Source organism: Trichosurus vulpecula, chromosome 1, assembly GCF_011100635.1.
Source record: "Trichosurus vulpecula isolate mTriVul1 chromosome 1, mTriVul1.pri, whole genome shotgun sequence".
NCBI classification, from domain to species: domain Eukaryota; kingdom Metazoa; phylum Chordata; class Mammalia; order Diprotodontia; family Phalangeridae; genus Trichosurus; species Trichosurus vulpecula.
In genome coordinates, this window is record NC_050573.1 from 109,346,062 (window position 1) to 109,364,674 (window position 18,613).

The 18,613-nt window shown below is 39.2% G+C and overlaps 1 pseudogene; it reads left to right on the forward strand.

The window, feature by feature from the left end:
• The first annotated feature begins 17,685 nt into the window (after nt 1-17,685).
• Nucleotides 17,686-18,613, forward strand: part of LOC118834307 — a 35,654-nt pseudogene continuing 34,726 nt past the window's right edge.

Sequence of the window (18,613 nt, forward strand, 5' to 3'; positions counted from 1 at the left end):
AAATGAATATCTATCTCTAAGCAAGAGAGCTTATAAAAATTCCTTTGCCATTTTCTACCATATATTTGTATAAGCGAGCATTTCATTCTATCCTTATTTTAAATCAAAATACAAAAATAAACTCAATGTGGAGCCAAATTTAATACCATGTCTAGTGTTGGGACAAATATTGCAAGCTTTTATTCAAAATTAAGTTTATGTATGATTATTATGTTATGTTAAAAATCTTCCAAGTTGTGACATATTTCTTTAGATAATGTCACTTACATCCAATAAAATTTATAAAATCAATTTAATATTATGGTGATAGTACTAGCATTTGTATAGCGCTTTAAGGTTTGTAAAGTGCTTTATAAAAAATCTCAATTTATCCGCACAACAACCCTGGGAGATAGGTGCTATCATTATCCCTGTTTTATAGAAGAAGAAGCAGACAGAGATTAATTGATTTGCCCAGGGTCACACACCTAATAAGTTTGAGGCAAGATTGAAATTCAAGGTCCCATGTTCTATTCATTGTGCCTTATAGATAATAGTAAGCATGTGAGATTACTTCTTTTAATTCTTACAGAAAATGCTGCATAAAATATTTGTAATTATTCTCTTCTTTAGTTTATACTTTTATTTTTATTTTCCCCTTAATTATAGAAAGAATAAAATTTTATATTTAAATTATAATTCTACATTGCAAATTTTATTTTGCAGCTTTTGTAGGCAAAAGTTATCATTGTAGTTATAGTAAATAGTTCTTCAAAAAATCAATATTATAAGTAGGGTATTAAATTACCCTAAGGGTTCACAACACATTTTTATTATTGTTGCTGAAAGGAGTTTGAGAAACATAAAATGTGAGGAACCACATAATGATGATCCCTGCAGTCCTTTTCAGCTCTAAGATTCTCTCTTCCTATTCCAAACTCTTCCTGTTCAATTCACTTCAACAAACAGTTCTTAGTCAGTTACAATGTGTAGACCTGTCCTAAAGTCCTACTATAACTCTGTGACCTGGAAGTGAGCCAGCACTCACAAAACATCACAAAAGCATCGATAGAGTACAGACTCTAAAGGACATAATATGGTTAAGCTTCAAGTGCATTTCAGATAATAGAATATGTCTTTATGATAGGAGTACTAAGTGAACCAAGGTAAAAAAAAATTCCAAAAAAATCACAATCAGTATATTTAACACCCAGTGACAATAGATTTTCTCTGTTTGGGCCAAAACTACATATTAAAATATTCTATTAAAGCAATAGAGGATGGCTATGTGTGCTGATGGAAAGAATATTCATACTGATTTAAACATGGACCTTTAAAGTACATGAATATGCAAAAGAATTGTGAATTTCATCACATACTAGGCAACATGGATTTGAACTCAGAGAACATGGGTTCAAATCCAACTTTACCACTGCAACTTCTCTGCCACTGGTCATGTCACTTCACCTGATATGGGAATGTTCTCTACCAATGAAGATACATTCCACTGATGCCTTAGTAGACGAGTCCTGAGGAGCTGCCTGTGACATTGAGATGCTGCATGATTTGTCAGAGTCTCTGAATTAGTATCAGAAGCAAGATTTGAACCTAAGTCTTCTAACTTCACAGCTTAACCCACTATCCACTATGTCATGATGCTTTTAAAAGATGCCTTTAAATGCTTTTAAAAGATCCAAAAGAAACAAAGTACATAGGGCAGAGTACAAATTGCAAAGGCTAGTGTGCTATTCTGAAAGAGCTAGCAAGATAGATAATTATGGCTGGGTACCCTACTTAAAGAAGCTTATGGTATGATAAAGTCACTTAACCCTGTTTGCCTCAGTTTCCTCATCTATAAAATGAACTGGAGAAGGAAATGGCAAACTGCTCCAGTGCCTTTGCCAAGAAAAAGAGTCAGACACAACTGAATGACTGAACAACAACAACAGAAATCAGATCTGGGATTGTCTTTACAGGAATATAGGGTCCAGCATCATCCAAGGATGTTACAGACCAAAGGCAGATCACTTCTTTCCTCAGCTTTTAAAGTCCTGGTATAAATTACCCTCCAAGGAACTTCAAGGGCACCTTAAAAAGAGAAAGGAGGAGGAGGAGATGCCACCAAGCGTTATGGAAAAGCCAGGGAGATACATGAAGAGATGATGAAACAAGACCTCTTTTACATCTCAAAGAGAACGTTGCATGACGTCAGCAGCTTGCCCATCTTGATCTGCCCAAGCAATGTGGTTGCATCTTTCCTCTGTGCGTGCCAGGAGTATGTCAGGGCACGTTTAAATGTGGGTTGGGCAACTGCTTTCTCCATTTGCCTGCCCAACTGGAGAATTTGCCCAGCTAATGTTAGGTTTGAAGATACCATCCCCACAGTTAAGGTCATGGTTGCCTAATTTATAGCCACTTGCATACATCAGAAGCTCTTTTAACTGGAGGCCGTCTTCCTTTGTAGCCTAATAATGGGTGGAGAGAAGCATTGTTTCAAAACACAATAAATAATAATACCAAGCACTTAAATAACCTTGTCCATCTTCAAAGGAGTTTACAAACACAGGCAAATTAAAACCCACATCAACCACCTCCAGCCTTGGGAAAAAAGCCTGAGCCATAGAGAAGTAAAAGGGAGTCAATCATAGATTTGCCAGAGGCCAAAGTTCCTATGGAACTGGAAAGAGTACTGGATTTACAGTCAGAGAATCTGGATTCAAATTTCAGTTGTGCTATGTGTGACATATCTTGGTTTTCTCCTCTGGGTAATATGAAGGGTGAACAAGTTGATCTCTAAGGTTTATTCTAGCTCTAAAGGACTCAGCTTCTATGAGGTGGAACTTTCACACATACATAACAGGGCCACAGAAAGCTCCTGGTTGTTTTTGTTTGTTTGGTTGGTTGGTTTTGTTGTTTTTTAATGATTTGAACTGAAAGTTCCAATTGACTTCAGCCTTAGGCTCTGAGACTCATACCTAGACTTTCAGAGTTGGAAAGAGTCAGAGAGAACAACTTACTAGTTGAGGCACTGGTAACTGGCTGCTGACAGGACTCTAAGTGCAAGCCTGAGGCTCTTTTTAGCTAAAATAAACGAATGGGCCAGGACCTGTGAGTTGACTCATTAATGGGTTGCAACTGAACTACAGACAATGAGTCATTAGTTTTCCTGGTTCCCCCCTACTCCCAACCCTTCCAGGCACAGAGCCCCCATTGGGGCGCCTCTCCTGAGCAGTGTCTCTGTTTAGCAACAGTACATCAGCATCCCCTCTCTTTCCAGCAAGCTACACTCCTTCTCCTCCTCTTTTTTACTTCTATTCCTTCTATTCCCACATCTCATCCCCTCAGGGCCAGACTCTCCTTTGCTTGCTGGGGTGACAATTATATAACCACAGTACTAATATGCCGAAGGGAGAAGGCTATGACATCATTTAGGGTCCTCCTTCTGGTTCCCAGGCTTCACATGTGCATTATTAAGAGATACTTTCTAGAAACAATAAATACTATATAAAACTAATAGTCACTTGGTCTTTCTATTCCATTATATTGGAAGCAATAGGATGCAATGAAAAAGACATAGGACTTGAAGTATAGAGGATCTGGATTCAGCTCTCAGCTCTGCCATTTGTAACCCTGGTGGAAAATCATTTCACTTCTTATGTCATTTTCTTCATCTGAAAAATTAGAGTTGGACCAGGTTGACTAATAAGGTCCATTGCAGCTGTAAATCTATGATCCTATACACTTGTATATATTAAATAAAATGAAAAATGTGTAAATAACATAGATGAGGGACATAAAAGCTCTCTGACTTAAAATGAATATATGTGTGCATGTGTTTCTACATGTATGTATATCGTGTATATGTACATGTGTGTATGTATGTCTGTATATACACATATATGGGTGTGTCTAGATATATGTATGAATGTGTGTATATACACATATGTGTGTAGACAGATATACATGTATTTATGTATGTATGTACATGTATATATATAAATATATGTATGTATATATACATATATTTATATATATACCCAATTTAAAAGCAGGAGTTCCTAACCTTTTTGTGACCTAGAACCCCTTGACAGTCTGTTGAAACCTATCAACCCCTTCTCAGAATAATATTTTTAAACGTGCAAAATAAGACATGTGGGATTACAAAGGAAATAAATTATATTAAAGTACAGTTATCAAAAAATTAAAACCAAAAAACACAGTCCCCAGGTTAAGATTCCCCTGGTTTCAATAGTGAGGCTCTTCAAAAAACTATTTTCTTAGAGCAAGTCAAGATTCGACAAGTCACCAAGCATTCATTAAGTGCTTATTATGTGCCAGGCACTGTGTTAAGTGCTAGAAATATAAAAATAAGCAAAAAGAGAGCCCTTGAGGAGTTTTCATTCTAAAGGGCAAAGACAACATATAAAAGGAAGGAGAAAAAGAAGAGGAAGAAGAAGGTGGAAGGGGCTTGGATAGAGAAAGAAGTCCATAGCAGAGCCTGGAGAGGAATGAAAGAGTAAAAGTGGCTGGCCAGAGGGCTTACTTAACAAGGAGGTTCTGGGAAGAAGTCATCAGTCAAAAGAAGGGGCCACAAGAGCAGAGGGGTCTTTTGGGGAGAGAAGACTGCTGGAGAATAGTAGAGAAAGAAGTCTGGAGAGTCAGGGACAGAAAACAGTACTAAAGATGGTTTTGCCTCCCACCTCCATTCTCCCTCCACCAAAGCTGTTCTAGCCCTTGGTTTTTCATATGAAGAAACTGAGGATCCTCTGAAAGATGAGCTGATTTCCCCAAGGTAGTACAGCACATTAGTAAGGAAAGGTGGACGTTGAACCCTGGACTACAACCTTCCAAACCTGGGATCTCTCCAATAAATCTGTAAATTTGTGTTCCAATTTTTTATGCACAGTTCAAGCTGACTAAGCTAAGTCATAGAATCATACGGTTGCTGTCCTTCATGCTCAAAAAGGAACAAAATGACATCATTATAGCAGGGTCAAGGTACAGTGTGTTGGACTGTGGCTGATCAGATCAATACAGACTCAGAATGCTCTACCACAGGTCAGGCACAAATAGTTCATATGAACATTTGGAGTGGAGACGTCCCTAAATTTGTGCATCTCAAGTTTATTTTGAGCTACTGCAATTCTGACTCACTCATAGAGCACAGCACTTTCTTTAATGCAGGCACGCCATGCTGGGCAGTCCTTTGCCAGCATCTCCCATGTCATACGATCAATTCCAAAGTTTTAATTTAATGGTAGAAGGTCATCTAAGTCAATCCCTTCATTCTATTGAGGGACCTCTGGTTAAATGACACATCCAATACTATATAGGTAGTAATTAAATTAGAATTTGAATCTAGATCTTCTAACGTTATAATTATTCTTTTTCAGGTAGAGGTTAAACTAATGACTTTAAAAGGTGGTAGGCTCCCTCTCAAGTAGATACATACTTGTCAGATGTTTTATAGAGGAGATTTTTGTTCATATATGGGTTTAACTAGATGACCACTGTGGTCTCTTACAATTCTGAGATTCTGTAAATCTGTGATGTGACCCTCAGTTCTATCCTATGATCCTTTTGATTGGTGCACCATAGCTTTGGAAATGAATCCATAACTCCTCATGACCAACTTAGTGGTTCTGGATCTTCCTGATAGGGCATCATTGGACTGTAGTCCTTCCCTGCTCCCCAGTTTGTGAAGCATCAGATGACAACATGACGTCCCTAACACCAGCCTGGGGCAGTCTCCATCCCTGGCTGAAATCAACAGAATGTTTTACAGACACAATCTCCCTAGTCTCTTCTATATACTTCAGAAATCAGTATCACTCTAGATCAGTCAGATACAAGAGTATATTTCTGTAAATATGGCTTCAAGTCATTTAAACAAGATTTTAAGGTTGGTTATCCTCATTGTAGCCTAGGTAAACTGATCACCCCTCTCTTAAACTATCCCATTTTCTTTATACCAACTTCTAAGGTAACTAATTAATGAATAAACATTTTTAAGTACCTACTATATGTCAGGCACTGTGCTAAGCTATAATTAAAGACCATGTTCTGATATTTCCTTAATAAAATTGCAATATCATTTATTAACCAATTTGTTCTGAGTCTCCACTCTAGTTTATTAAATATAATTTTAAAATAAACTGAAGAAACCTGTTTTCCTCTGTTTATTCATCTCTCTATAGATGTAAATTTAGATGTAGAAATAGCTATAGATGTAGATTTAGACATGGATGTAGACATAGATAGACAAAGACAGAGATATAGATTAAAATGCAGATACAGATTTGTAATAGATTGGGTCCTCATCTCCTAGCCTTAGATAAACTTCAAGATTACAGACAATATGATTTATTAACATTGTGCGAAAAAATAGAGCAAAGAACAAAAACAGAAATAAGTATTTACAATGCATCAGCTGTGAGAAGGATCAGAGAGTAACCTTTAACCATTATTACTGCTTCTGCTGCCGACTTCTCCTCCCTTCTGGAAGCACAAACCCATCAGTCAGCTCTCTTAGGATGCTATTTAAATTCTCTCCTCAAGAAATTTCTTCATTTTAGTTCTTTGCAAAAGAAGAATTGGAACAGTTCCCTCAGGAAAGAAGTTATCTTAGTCATCTCTCTGTTTTCTCGTAGTCTCTCCCTCTCTCCAGACACCATAACTAAAATTCTCTAAAGAGCAACAGTTTAACTATCATTCCCTGAGTTTCCATTGACTCTTAGAAGTATACTAACAATATCCACAATCTCTTTGGGAGAGGCCATTGAAGCTGGTTAGTTTGAACCTCATTGATGCTACAAGTTTGGAGACCAGAAGAACATCCCTTTCAGCTAGAATGCTGGTTCCAAGGACTACAGTCTCTAATAGCACAACATAGGTGTGAAGATGCCAAAGGACCTGTACGTTTATAGAATCAAAAATATCCTGGCCTAGAGGGGAACTCAGAGACCACCTGGTACAACTCCTAGCTGATGTATTAGTCTCCTCTATGATATTTCTGAGAAGCAGTCTGCCAATCTGTGCTTAAAAGATCTCTAGTGCAAAGGGACTCTCTCTCTACTAATGCAAACCATTTCATTGTTCTCATTGTTACAAAGAACTTACTTATATTGAAGCGAAATCTCTTTCTCTGCAACTTCCACCCATTGCTTCTGGTGATTCCACCCTCCAGACCCACACAAAACAAGTCTTAACCCCTCTCTCACATGACAACTTTTTATGTTTTTAAATACAAGTACTGTGGCCTTGGGAAGTTTTCCCCTCTCCTTTTAGCAGAGAAGCATACAAGATGATCTTTGAGGGCTCATGAATAGTAGAGCTACCACAGCAGTGAAAATTCCAAAACAAAAGAAATGAGTATTTCAAAATATAGAATAGTCTTTGATGCTACTCCCAGAAAAATTCTAGCCCAGTCAAAATGGTTTCTGAGCATTTAGAAAGGAAAAAGTTGACCATAACAAAATAATATGGGTTTACCAAACATGGGTCACACTAGATTAACTTTATTTTCTTATTTGGATAGTTTGTTAAACTAGTAGAACAGAAACATACTATAGACATAAAATATCTGCATTTCAGGAGTAAATATTTGAATTTTTTTTTCCAAAATCTTCTTGTGTCAAATTAGAAAGACAAGTTAGAAGGAAAACCTCCACAACTTGATTAACGCCAGCTTCAAAAGTCTCTCCCAAAGAGACCCTAGTTACTGTTAGTATATCTTTAAAAGTTAATGGACTCTTTCTAGGACTGGATAACAGCTACAATTCTTTACATTTGGAAACTGTTTAGCTGACCAGGTTCAATAAGTGATGACTAATGAATCAATGTCAACCTAAGGGAAGATCTCAGTGGAGTTTAGCCAGGTTTTCTCTGTGGCCAAGTTCTATTCAATATTTTTAGCTATTTCAAGATTAAAGGTGTAGCTGACATGCTTACCAAATTTGCAAATGAAACGAATCTGGGACAAAGAGGTAAAATGATGGATGGAAAAGAGTCACAATGCAAAAAGATGTTGATGGGTTACAACGACGGGTAAAGTTTAATAATACAAAATGCAATCAAGATAATCAATTGACAAGCATTTCCAAGCTCTTCCTATGTGTCAGTCACTGTGCTAACTGTTGAGGATACAAGTAAATAAATAAAAAAATGAGTGAATGAATAAATAAATAAATAAATAATCCCTACCTTTAAGGACTTTGGATTCTAATAGGAAAGACAACATATACACAAATAAGTCTATACCAGATACATACAGGATAGATGGAGAATAGCTATAGAAGGGAAGGCAATAGCAGCTGGAGGGATGGGGAGAGCCTCCTGGTAGAAGGTAGAATTTGAGCAAAGTCTTGGAAGGAAACAAGCGGTTCTAAAAGGCAAGAATTATGGAGAGAGAACATTCCCAACATAGGGGACGATCAATATGAAGACATAGAGAAAAAAGATAGAACATTATTTTTGAGTAAGTGCAAGCGAGTTAATATGTCTGGACCGCAGATTATAGAGAGGAAAGTAACGTAAGAAACCTTCCCTCTGATATTACCCTCAATTTGCACGGCACGTATGTTGCACATATGTACAATTTGGGGCATGTTGTTTTCTCCATTAGAATGAGAAAGCAGGACCATTTAATATTCTCTATTCTCTACCTGAAAATCCCATTTAAAACATGTCCAAAATGAGAGGACCTGAATGGAAATCCTGGCTCTTTTAAGAGGGCTTTGGGCAAGTCAGATAGCCAGCACATAAACAAGCATCTATTAAGCACCTACTATGTACAAAACACTGTGCTAAGCATTGGGGAAATGAAGAAAGGCAAAAAACTTGTCCCTGCTTTCAAGAACTCAAAGTGCAATGGGAGAGACAACAACATTGCAACTATGTGCAAACAAGACATAGATGGGATAAATTGGGAATAGTTATAGAGGAGAGGCACCAAGATTAAGGAGGCATTGCAAAAGCTTTGGGGACTTTAGCTCAGAGTTGAAGGAACTCAGGGGAAGCCAAGAGGCAGAAAGGAGAAAGGGGAGACTTCCAGGCATGGGAGACAGCTAGTGAAAATACTAAGGGTTCTTAACCTTTTTTGTGTCATGGACCCCTTTGGCAATCAGATGGGCCTATGGCCCCTTCAGAATAATCTTTTCAAATGTATAAGATAAAATACATAGAATTATAAGTAACACTTTAATTGAAATATAATTATATCTATCTATCTATCTATCTATCTAATCAAGTGCAAGATCCCCAGGTTAAGAAGTCCTTGAGTATATGATTCCATCAGTTAGAGGCCTCAAAAAGTAAAATGGGCTATAGAGGGGATGGGTTCCCCAGGAATGGAAGTCTTTAAGCAAAATGTGGACACCTACTTCTAATTCTGGCACAGGTTGAATTAAATGTCCTATGATGATACGTCCATCTCTGAGATTCTATGATAAAATATGGTTGTAGGGAGTAATGTGTGCAAAGACCCATGTGGAAACTTTCTCCTTGGATTCTTGGGGAGAAAAATCACCAAGCGAATCATTATAGATTCTTAGAGAAATGGGATAGGGAAGATAGGGAAGAAAAAGAAGAGCTAAAGGATAGGTGGCTTGCTTTGCAGTAAGCTTGTGATGCACAGTTGTCAGCCCTTTGGGCTCAATGACTTCAAAACAGGCCTTCCGAATTCTTTTAAGACTATGCCCTAGACATTCCATAGGCATTCTGGAGATAACAAATATGAGCTCATTGTGACAATGACCACACATATATGTGAACAGCATTCTTGAAGTGACCAAGTCCCTTGTTACCCTCCTCTTCATACTTTTTCTATCCCTGGCACAGAATAAGAGCTATATGGATTTCAGCTGTTGTTATTGTCGCTGCTGCTGCTGCTGCTGCTGTTACATAGCAGAAACTGAGCACAACAGGGACCAGGGATCAGAACGTGATTTGGGTGGCATTACTCTGCAAAGCTACCCCCGCAAGATCTTGATATAAGCAATAAGATGAACTGGGTTAAAATCCTGCCTCTGGCACAGATGTGGTTGGCCTTGGGCAATTGGCTTTTAGCTCCTTGAGCTCCTGCTTCCTCTACAATGGCTGTAATGAAACCTATAGTACTTACTTCACAAGATTGTCCTGAGGATCAAAGGAGTTAGTAAATACTAAGTGTTTTGCAAACTCTAAAATGCTACATAATTATCAGTTATTATAATTATGAATAGTAGTAATATGATGAAGGAACCCAGAGGTAGACAGCTAGATTTGTTGTAAGGTTAAATAATCAATCCCCTTAGGCTTTATAGGGCATCTAGATGGTACAGTGGATAGAGTGCTGGGCTTGGAGTCAGGAAGACCTGAGTTCAAATATGGCCTCAGACAATTACTAGCTATGTGACCCTGAGTGAATCATTTAATCCAGTTTGCCTCAGTTCCTCGACTGTAAAATGAGCTGGAGAAGGAATAGTAAACCATTCCAGTATCTTTACTCCCTCAAAAAAAAAACATCTAGAGCAGGCGGACCTCAGAAAAACTTGGAAAGACATATGAACTGATACTGAGTGAGGGGAGCAGAAGCAGGAGAAAATTGTACACAGTTATAGCCACATTGTGGGATGACTAACTTTGATAGACTTGGCTCTTCTCAGCAACTCAAGGTTCTAAGACAACTCCAAAAGGCTCATGATGGAAAATGCTATTCACATCCAGAGAAAGAATTATGGAGTCTGAATGCAGATTGAGGCAAACTATTTGCTCTCTCTCTTTTGTTGTTTTGTTTTTACTTTCTTGTGGTTCATTCCGTTGGTTATAATTATTCTTTGCAACATAACTAATGTGAAAATGTGTTTAATATGAATGTAAAAAAATTAACATCTCTAAAAAAAATCTAAAGGGGGTCACAAAGAGTCAGACACAACTGAAACAACTCAACAACAAAAATAGAGCCAGACTTTGTAAGCTCTGTGCCTCTTTGTCATATTCCCCAGGACATCAGTCTGTACTTAGGAGATAGTTGTAGTCCTGGTCCCTTGCAATATCAATTATTTGGCAAAACACAGTGCCATTGTGGGTTCAAAGTGCTCCAAAATCTCTATGAAGATATTCTACCATGGTTAGGATAGGAAGATACCATATTGACCAGATGTGATTTTTAACTGGTTTTCTGTAAATGACTTCTCCATCTGATCTCAGAGAACCTTGTGAATACCTTATTTGCTCTAAATATTTCAATTAGATGTAGGAGTTCATCCATTTGAATACAACATATTTCTTGAAGAGATCTCTGAGAGCAGGAAGTAGGCTGGCCTCATACCTGGGTTCAGATCTTGGTTTAGGGGAAAGTCTCTTCACTTTTTTGAGACTTGATTTTCTCAGCTATAAAATGGGGACAAATAATCCTCCCACTATCTGTATTATAGGACAAGGTTGTTGTAGAGAAAGTACTCTGTAGGATGTAAGAGATAGAAGGAACATCAGAGGCCATCTAGAGCAGCAAGGACCAGCACAGGAATATCCCCAGCATCATTCCCAAATAATGGTGATTCAGTCTTCTTGGCAGACATCCAATGAGAGGAGACCCACTGCCTCCCAAAGCAGCCACTTCTGAATAGCTCTAATTATTATGACCAATAGGTCCTTATCCAATAAATATCTGATGACTGATAAATGTCAGTGGAGTAAAGATGAGGATGTAGCTACCAGATCTATGTTGTTTTCTATATTCTCACCATCTTCCTTATGATCAGAACCCCACCCTTCCATCCTGTTTATTTTGTTTTGTTATTCATTTCTTTATTTTGGACTTAAAAAACACCAAATCAACAAACATTTTCATATACATTGTAGAACAGAAGAGGATTGTATGTGAAACTCTGCATCTCTATTTGTAGAACTTACTTTTCTTTTTAAGTGCATAAAAATTAAACATGTAACTTTCAAAGCTGTCTTGCTTATCTATGATTCTTTCCAACCTTTCCACCATTTTCTCTTTTTTTCTGAGAATAGAGAGAGGAGTGAGACCACTATCCCTTTCCCTTTTTTCTTCCCCGACCTGGAAAAAGTTTTCAAAAAAACCTTCTTTAGCCAATATATGTGGTCAAAAAATATAAAGTCTCCCATTGGCCACATCCAAAAACAAAAATCTCTTTCTGTATCTTTAATCCATCACCTCTCTGTGAGGAGATAAGTGGGCTCTCATTATTGGTAATCCAAAGTCCATGAGCTCCAAGACACTTCTAGAATTGTTTGGAGGTCATAAGTAAAATGATTTTATAACACTTCATTTTGTACCTCTTCTAATGCATTTACCATGTAATTTTGTGTATTATAGTCATCTCTGTTTGTATCTTATTTCCTTGCTAGATTGTGGTCACTATAAGGGCTGGGGCCATCTCCTGTCTAAATTTTGTACCTTTGCTTGTATTATAAATAATGGGTGCTTAATAAATGTTGATTGGATGAATGAATGAATTGGGTGCAAATGTTGCCTATGGTCGTTAACAAAACTCTCAGTTTCCCTTTCTGGAAAAAAAATGAATTATGCTTCAACTCACTTACCAAAGCACTTAGCTGCTTTTGTATATTTTAATCTCCCAAGGTTTATAAATCCATTTGAAGAGAGACAAATGCTTACTATTGTTATTAAAATTATGATGTCTCAAATAATCTTTTTCCACAAAGTAGTCAAGGAATAAATCATTAAGGGCCAACACATTAAAGAACTTTCTGATGTGGATGTGCCTGCAAATGAGGTGATGTTCCTTATTCTGGCCAGCCCTGGGAGAGACTGGCACATGCATCAAATGGTGGAATGGGGAAGTCTCACAAAATCTGGGAAAGGCAAAAGAGAAGGTCCTCTTCCACACTGCCAATTATTTTGTTTGACCTGCATCTTCTTTCTTCAGCTAAGTTGCTTTACCAAAGCTTAGAGGAGGCGAGCCTAGAGAAGAGAAGTGCGGAGACATGTTACGTTTCTAGGGCCATCATATGGAGAAAGGATGAAACATTCTGTTTGTCCCCAGAGGACAGAAGTAGAAACAATAAATTGTTGTTGTTGTTCAGTCATTTCATTCATGTATGATTCGTTGTGACCCCGTTTGGGGTTTTCTTGGAAAAAATGCTTTAGGTGTTTGCTGCCTAGCTCAGATGATGAAACTGAGGCAAACAGGGTTAAGTGACTTGACCAGGGTCACACAGCTAGTCACACATTTGTAAAATGAGGACATTAGACTCAATGACCTTTAAGACCCCTTGCAAACAAGGTTAAGTGACTTGCCCAGATTCACGTGGCTAGTAAGTATCTGAGTCCAGATTTAAACTCAGGAAGATGAATTTTCCTGATTCCAAGCCCAGTTCTCTAACCACTCCACCACCTAGCTGCCCCATAAGTAAATATTTTACTTCAACACACTTAGGAAGATGTATGTTTTTATTTGATTGGAAACAAACAAATATGTTAATATTTAAGATCATCCTCTGTTGTCTCCAGATTTTATCAGGGAATAAGGGTTCCAATTCCATTTTTCCCATTGACTAGTTATGCAGTCTTAGATCAGTTAAATCTCTGAACTTCAGTTTCCTAATCAGGAAAATGGAATAACAGTACCTATTCTGCTTCCCATATGTGTCAGAGCACCCCCTATTTCGAGTTAGAAGGGACCTTAGAGACCATCCCCTCATTGTCCAGATTAGGAAACTGAGTCCTGGGAGGCTAAGTGGTAGGATTATAGGATCATAGATCTGGAGCTAACAAGGACCTCTGAGGGAACCAAATAAGATAATGCTTCTAAAGTGGAACACTATGTAAATGAACACTACAAAATGAGCTATTATTGTTTTGTTTAATAAGAATAGTTAATAATGGGAATAGTTAGATCTTGTCCTAGTCTAAAAGGTAGAGGATAAAAGAATGGTTATAATGTACTTTAAATAGCGATGGACTCTCATTCATTTCTTTTCTTTTTATTTAAAACCAAGAAACTTCTCATTTATTGGTGTCTAAGGTGTTAATAAGAGGGTTTGGCTTCCTGGAAAGGGGTTGGCTCATTTTTCCTGTCGCTTACAGTGTTGAAGACCACGTTTGTGATTACCAAGAATAGCTTTAAGAGCATTAAAGAGTTGGGGTGTTAGGTATCTCATAGTCCTTTCCTGAAAGAGGCAAAGCTTGTTTTTCTGCAGCCCAGGGAGTGGGGGGTGGAAGTAGACTGGCTGCTTCAAAACGAAGCATCTTTGGAAAGCCTTACTTGGAAAATCCAGGGAAGAGGATCACAATTCAGCTTGGGCTCTTTGATCTCAAGGAAAGTCAACCTTTGCCCGCTGCTTTAACTCTCCAATCGCTTTTTATTGTGAGAGGAATCAATCAGAACAGGTCGTGTTTAAGCTCACAGTTGCTCTAAAGTCTGGTGTGATAAACTCTTGCCACTCCAAAAAATAAACACACACACACACACACACACACACACACACACACACATACACACGGTGGAGGGTCCCTAGAAGGAGTGGATGGTATCACTCAAACAAGGTCTTAATTCCCAGCTGGTGATTTAAAAAAAAAAAAAGACCCCGAGGTCTGAGTCTCCTGACTGGTCTCTTTCTTAAGGCTACAATCTCCCAGCACCAGATGTCAGCTTCCCTTGAAGTAAGGAAGAAGTAAATAAAACAATCACCATATGAGTGTCCCATTATGCAAATTGGAAGCAGTAGGAGAAATGCCAATTGCATAAGGGCCCAGAGAACCTGAGCTCATTATTAGCACTGGGCTAGGGGGTGGAGATTGGGGGTGGGGGAGGAGGCTGAAGAGAGGGTGTGAGGGGACAGAGGGAGTCACGCTGCGATGCATTGTCTCTAGGACTCAGGCACCCAGCCAACAGGCGGGAGAGCTGATGCTGACAGCCAGGGCTAGGTCTATCCTGGCCAGTCCAGGCCCGGGCAGACTCCATGAGACCCCAGGCCTGCAGCAGCACACTTCTCTCACAGCTGCAGTACCCCTGTGTGATTGCATCAACTTTCAGGTGACAAGAGGTCTGCAGCAAATGTGACTTCAAAGCAAAACTATGTCTCCCAACTTCCTGCCACTCTGGGGCTTTCGGGTAAAGTTCAAGGAAAGATAAAATTAGAAGTCTGGGTTCCTTCTTCCTTCTTCACATGCTATTGGACCCCTGCAAATACTGGTCTGTTGATTGAGGTGTGCAATGAATACCGGAAATAGCACTGGGGTGGTAGCCAGAAGCTCTAGGTTCAAAACCTGCCTTTGCCACTAACCAGCTATGTGACATTGGGTGAGTCCCTTCATCTTCCTGGGTCTCACCTGTAAAAGAAGGGGCTTAGATTACATTGTATCTGGGGTCCCTTCCAGCTTTAATGTTCAATGTGTCTATGAGTCAAGGGTATCAGGTCAGGGCCAGACTTAGACAGACTTAGCTCTGTCTTTGGTGCCAAATTCCCGCCTCCCTTTTTTATACATTTGCTTCCACCCTCACTTCTCCCAGTATCCTTATGCTCTGCCTACCTCCTTGCTTCTTTTCCAACCTCCATCCATATGAGATTTCAGGAAAGGTCCTAATAGACTCAAGAAATAATAATTCTCCATGAAAACCATCCTACTCTGATGCTTCCTGTTCACAGAATTATACCAGTCAGAGCTGGAAGGGACCTTAGAGAGCACAGAATCCAACCCTCTCATTTTACAGAGGAAGAAACAGAGGCACAGAATGGTGACCTCATTCGCTCAAGGTCATTCCAGCAATGAAACGTTAGAGACTGGAACTGACATCTCTCTGATTCCAAATCCTAGGTACTTTCCAGTGGAACACCAAAACTATAGTGAAGGAACCGATAGAAATAAATACATTAATATTCGGATTCTGTAAAAGGATATACTAGGGAGAATGATATCCAACAGGCCTTTATTAAGTACCTATAATGTGGAAGGTTCTATGCTGGAAACAGCAAAAACAACAAGAGGAAAAAAAATCCCTACCTTTAAAATACAGAATCTAACTAATAGAAACATAGAGCTGAAAAAGAAAGAAGAAACCAAGTCCAACCCAATTATTTTATCAATGGGGAAATGGAGGTCCGTACAGATGAAGTGATTTGCTTAATATCACATCTCAAGTTAAGGGCAGTCAGAACTAATCATAGACAATAGGAACTCAAAATTAAGAAGCCATAGTTCCAGACTCTCCTCCAGAGCATCCCCAGAAATTGTCATCCAGCTTTCCGTTGAGGTTGTCCAGTGAAGGGGAATTTGCTTCCAGTCCAAATGGCTCATTCCACTTGTGGATAGCTCCCATTAATAGGAAATTTTTTCTACCTCTCTGAAATTTCTACCCCTTGTTCCTGGTTCTCCTTTCTCAGGTAAAATAGTATAAATGTAATTCTAGTTCCATGTCAGTCCCTCCAATATGAGGTAGCTAGGTGGTAAAGTCAATAGAGTGTTGGATTTGGGGGCAGGAAGACCTTAGTTCCTCAGATTCTTACTTGCTGTGTGATCCTTGGAAAGTGACTCAACCTCTGTGCCTCAGTTTTTAAATCTGTAAACTAAGGATAATAATAGCACTTACCTCATAGGGTTGTTGTGAGGATAAAATGAGACATTTGTAAAATACTTTGCAAAAATTAAAGTGCTGCCATAAATGCTAGCTGCCGCTGCCGCTGCACTGCTGCTGCTGCTGCTTCTTATTGCTCTTACTGTTGTTATTCTTGGAGATAGCTATCCTATTTCTCCTAAGCATTCTCTTGGGATATACAAATATTCAGGGAAGACTAGTACATCTGGAGTGAGGGCTGCCAAGCATTTTTCGGAGCTCTTTTCTGCCTTTGGTGTCCCCCTTGCCACCAAGCTCTCACCTGAAGCTCTAAGAAGCTATAGCTCTCACAGTGACCACACCCTGGTAAGCCATTTTTGCAGATGGACTAAACCAGGCTGAGGGCAACTGACAGGCCTCAAACCCATTGGTGAGTTGGGGGGGGGGTGTCTACTCCAAGCACATGAAGACTTCCCTGCCTGAATAGGTGGACGTGAAGCACTTAGAGCTTGGTTAGACATCACAGAAGCCAAGGTCATCCACTATATCCTGAACCATCACCTGTCATCTTGATTTTTGTTATTCTAATGGACTTTGACGACTCTAGGAGTAAGGCTGGTGGCTTCGGCAACTCTGCCTTACTTAGATACAATTTATGCTTGAGTCATCATCCATGCCATTTTACCTACCTTGAAGTCCTGAGGCAGCAGATAAAGATACACTGGGAACTGTACTCACAACCCTCCATACAGGGGACCCAGGGTAGAGGGTCATCTTTTCACTAGACTGAAACAGCAGGAGGATTTGGTAGCCCCCTGGGTATCTCAGCAGCATTTTTGAAGGGCCTCACTGCTCACCTCCTGGCACGAAGAAGGGGCTAGAAAGGTGCCCTAAAAATTGTCTATTTCACCTAATTTAACCTGGCCTGCTCACAACAGCAAGAAGAGGTCCTATTCTGTAGTCAAAAGACAAAAAAAGTACAAAAATTTTTGAAGATGATTCCACCCACCAATGATGCATGGAATGTGCGCACATTATGGACAACACAAAATCTGATAGACCTGAAAGAGAGAGAGAGAGAGCTCAACAGGTATCACATCCAAATAGCAGGCCTGAGTTGATGATGAAGGCCAGCTTACCAAAGTCAGAGCTGAATACAAATTTTCCTGGAATGATTACCATGAAGAGGAGCACTGTGAAGGTAGTATAGATTTCACAATCAAATCTAATCGAGTCAATAAGCCTGTATGCCTCCCAAAGGAAGGTAATGACAGACTCATGACAATGAGACTGCTACTTGCAGGGAAGTGCCTTGCCACCATCATCAATGTGCGTATGTTCCCACCATCATGAACCCTGATGAGGTCAAAGAAAAATTTTATGAAGATCTGGAGACCCTCATCATCAATGTGACAAAAGAGGACAAGCTTATATTTCTGGGTGACTTTAATGCCAGAGTATGCACAGGCTATCAGAAATGGCAAGGAGTCCTTGGGAGGAATGGAGTCAGACACAGTAATAATAATGGTTACTTCCTACTGAAGACTTGTGTGTCTCAGGAACTCCTCATCACCAACACTGTCTTCCATCTACCTAAACATAATAAAACTTTGTGGATGCACCCTTGCAGGAAACATTGGCATTTAGTGGACCACATCATTATAAGAAGAAACAGGATGTAAGAGTGATGAAGGCTATATGGTGCAGAGTGCTGGACTGATCATAGATTGGCTCTCTCTGAGCTAAACATTAGCATTCAACAAAAGCAGGAACCCCAAAGCAAAATGACTACCAGAAGACTTAATGTCAACAAATTAGAGTACTTCTTCATGGGTGAACAATTTGTCACTAACTTGGAAGAAAAGCTGAGCCAATACATAGTTGGCAATAGTAGGGGAGTAAAGGAGTGGGCAACTTTCAGAGATTTGGTATACAGCACTGTATTTGCTCTAGGCCAGAACACTCACAAACATCAAGCTTGGTTTGACGAAAATAATGGGGAAATTCAGAAGTTTCTAAATGAAAAAACGAGCACTCCACAGGATTTACCAGCAGGATAGTTCATCTGTCTCTAAGAAGACAGCATTTAACTCTTTAAAAAAGTAACA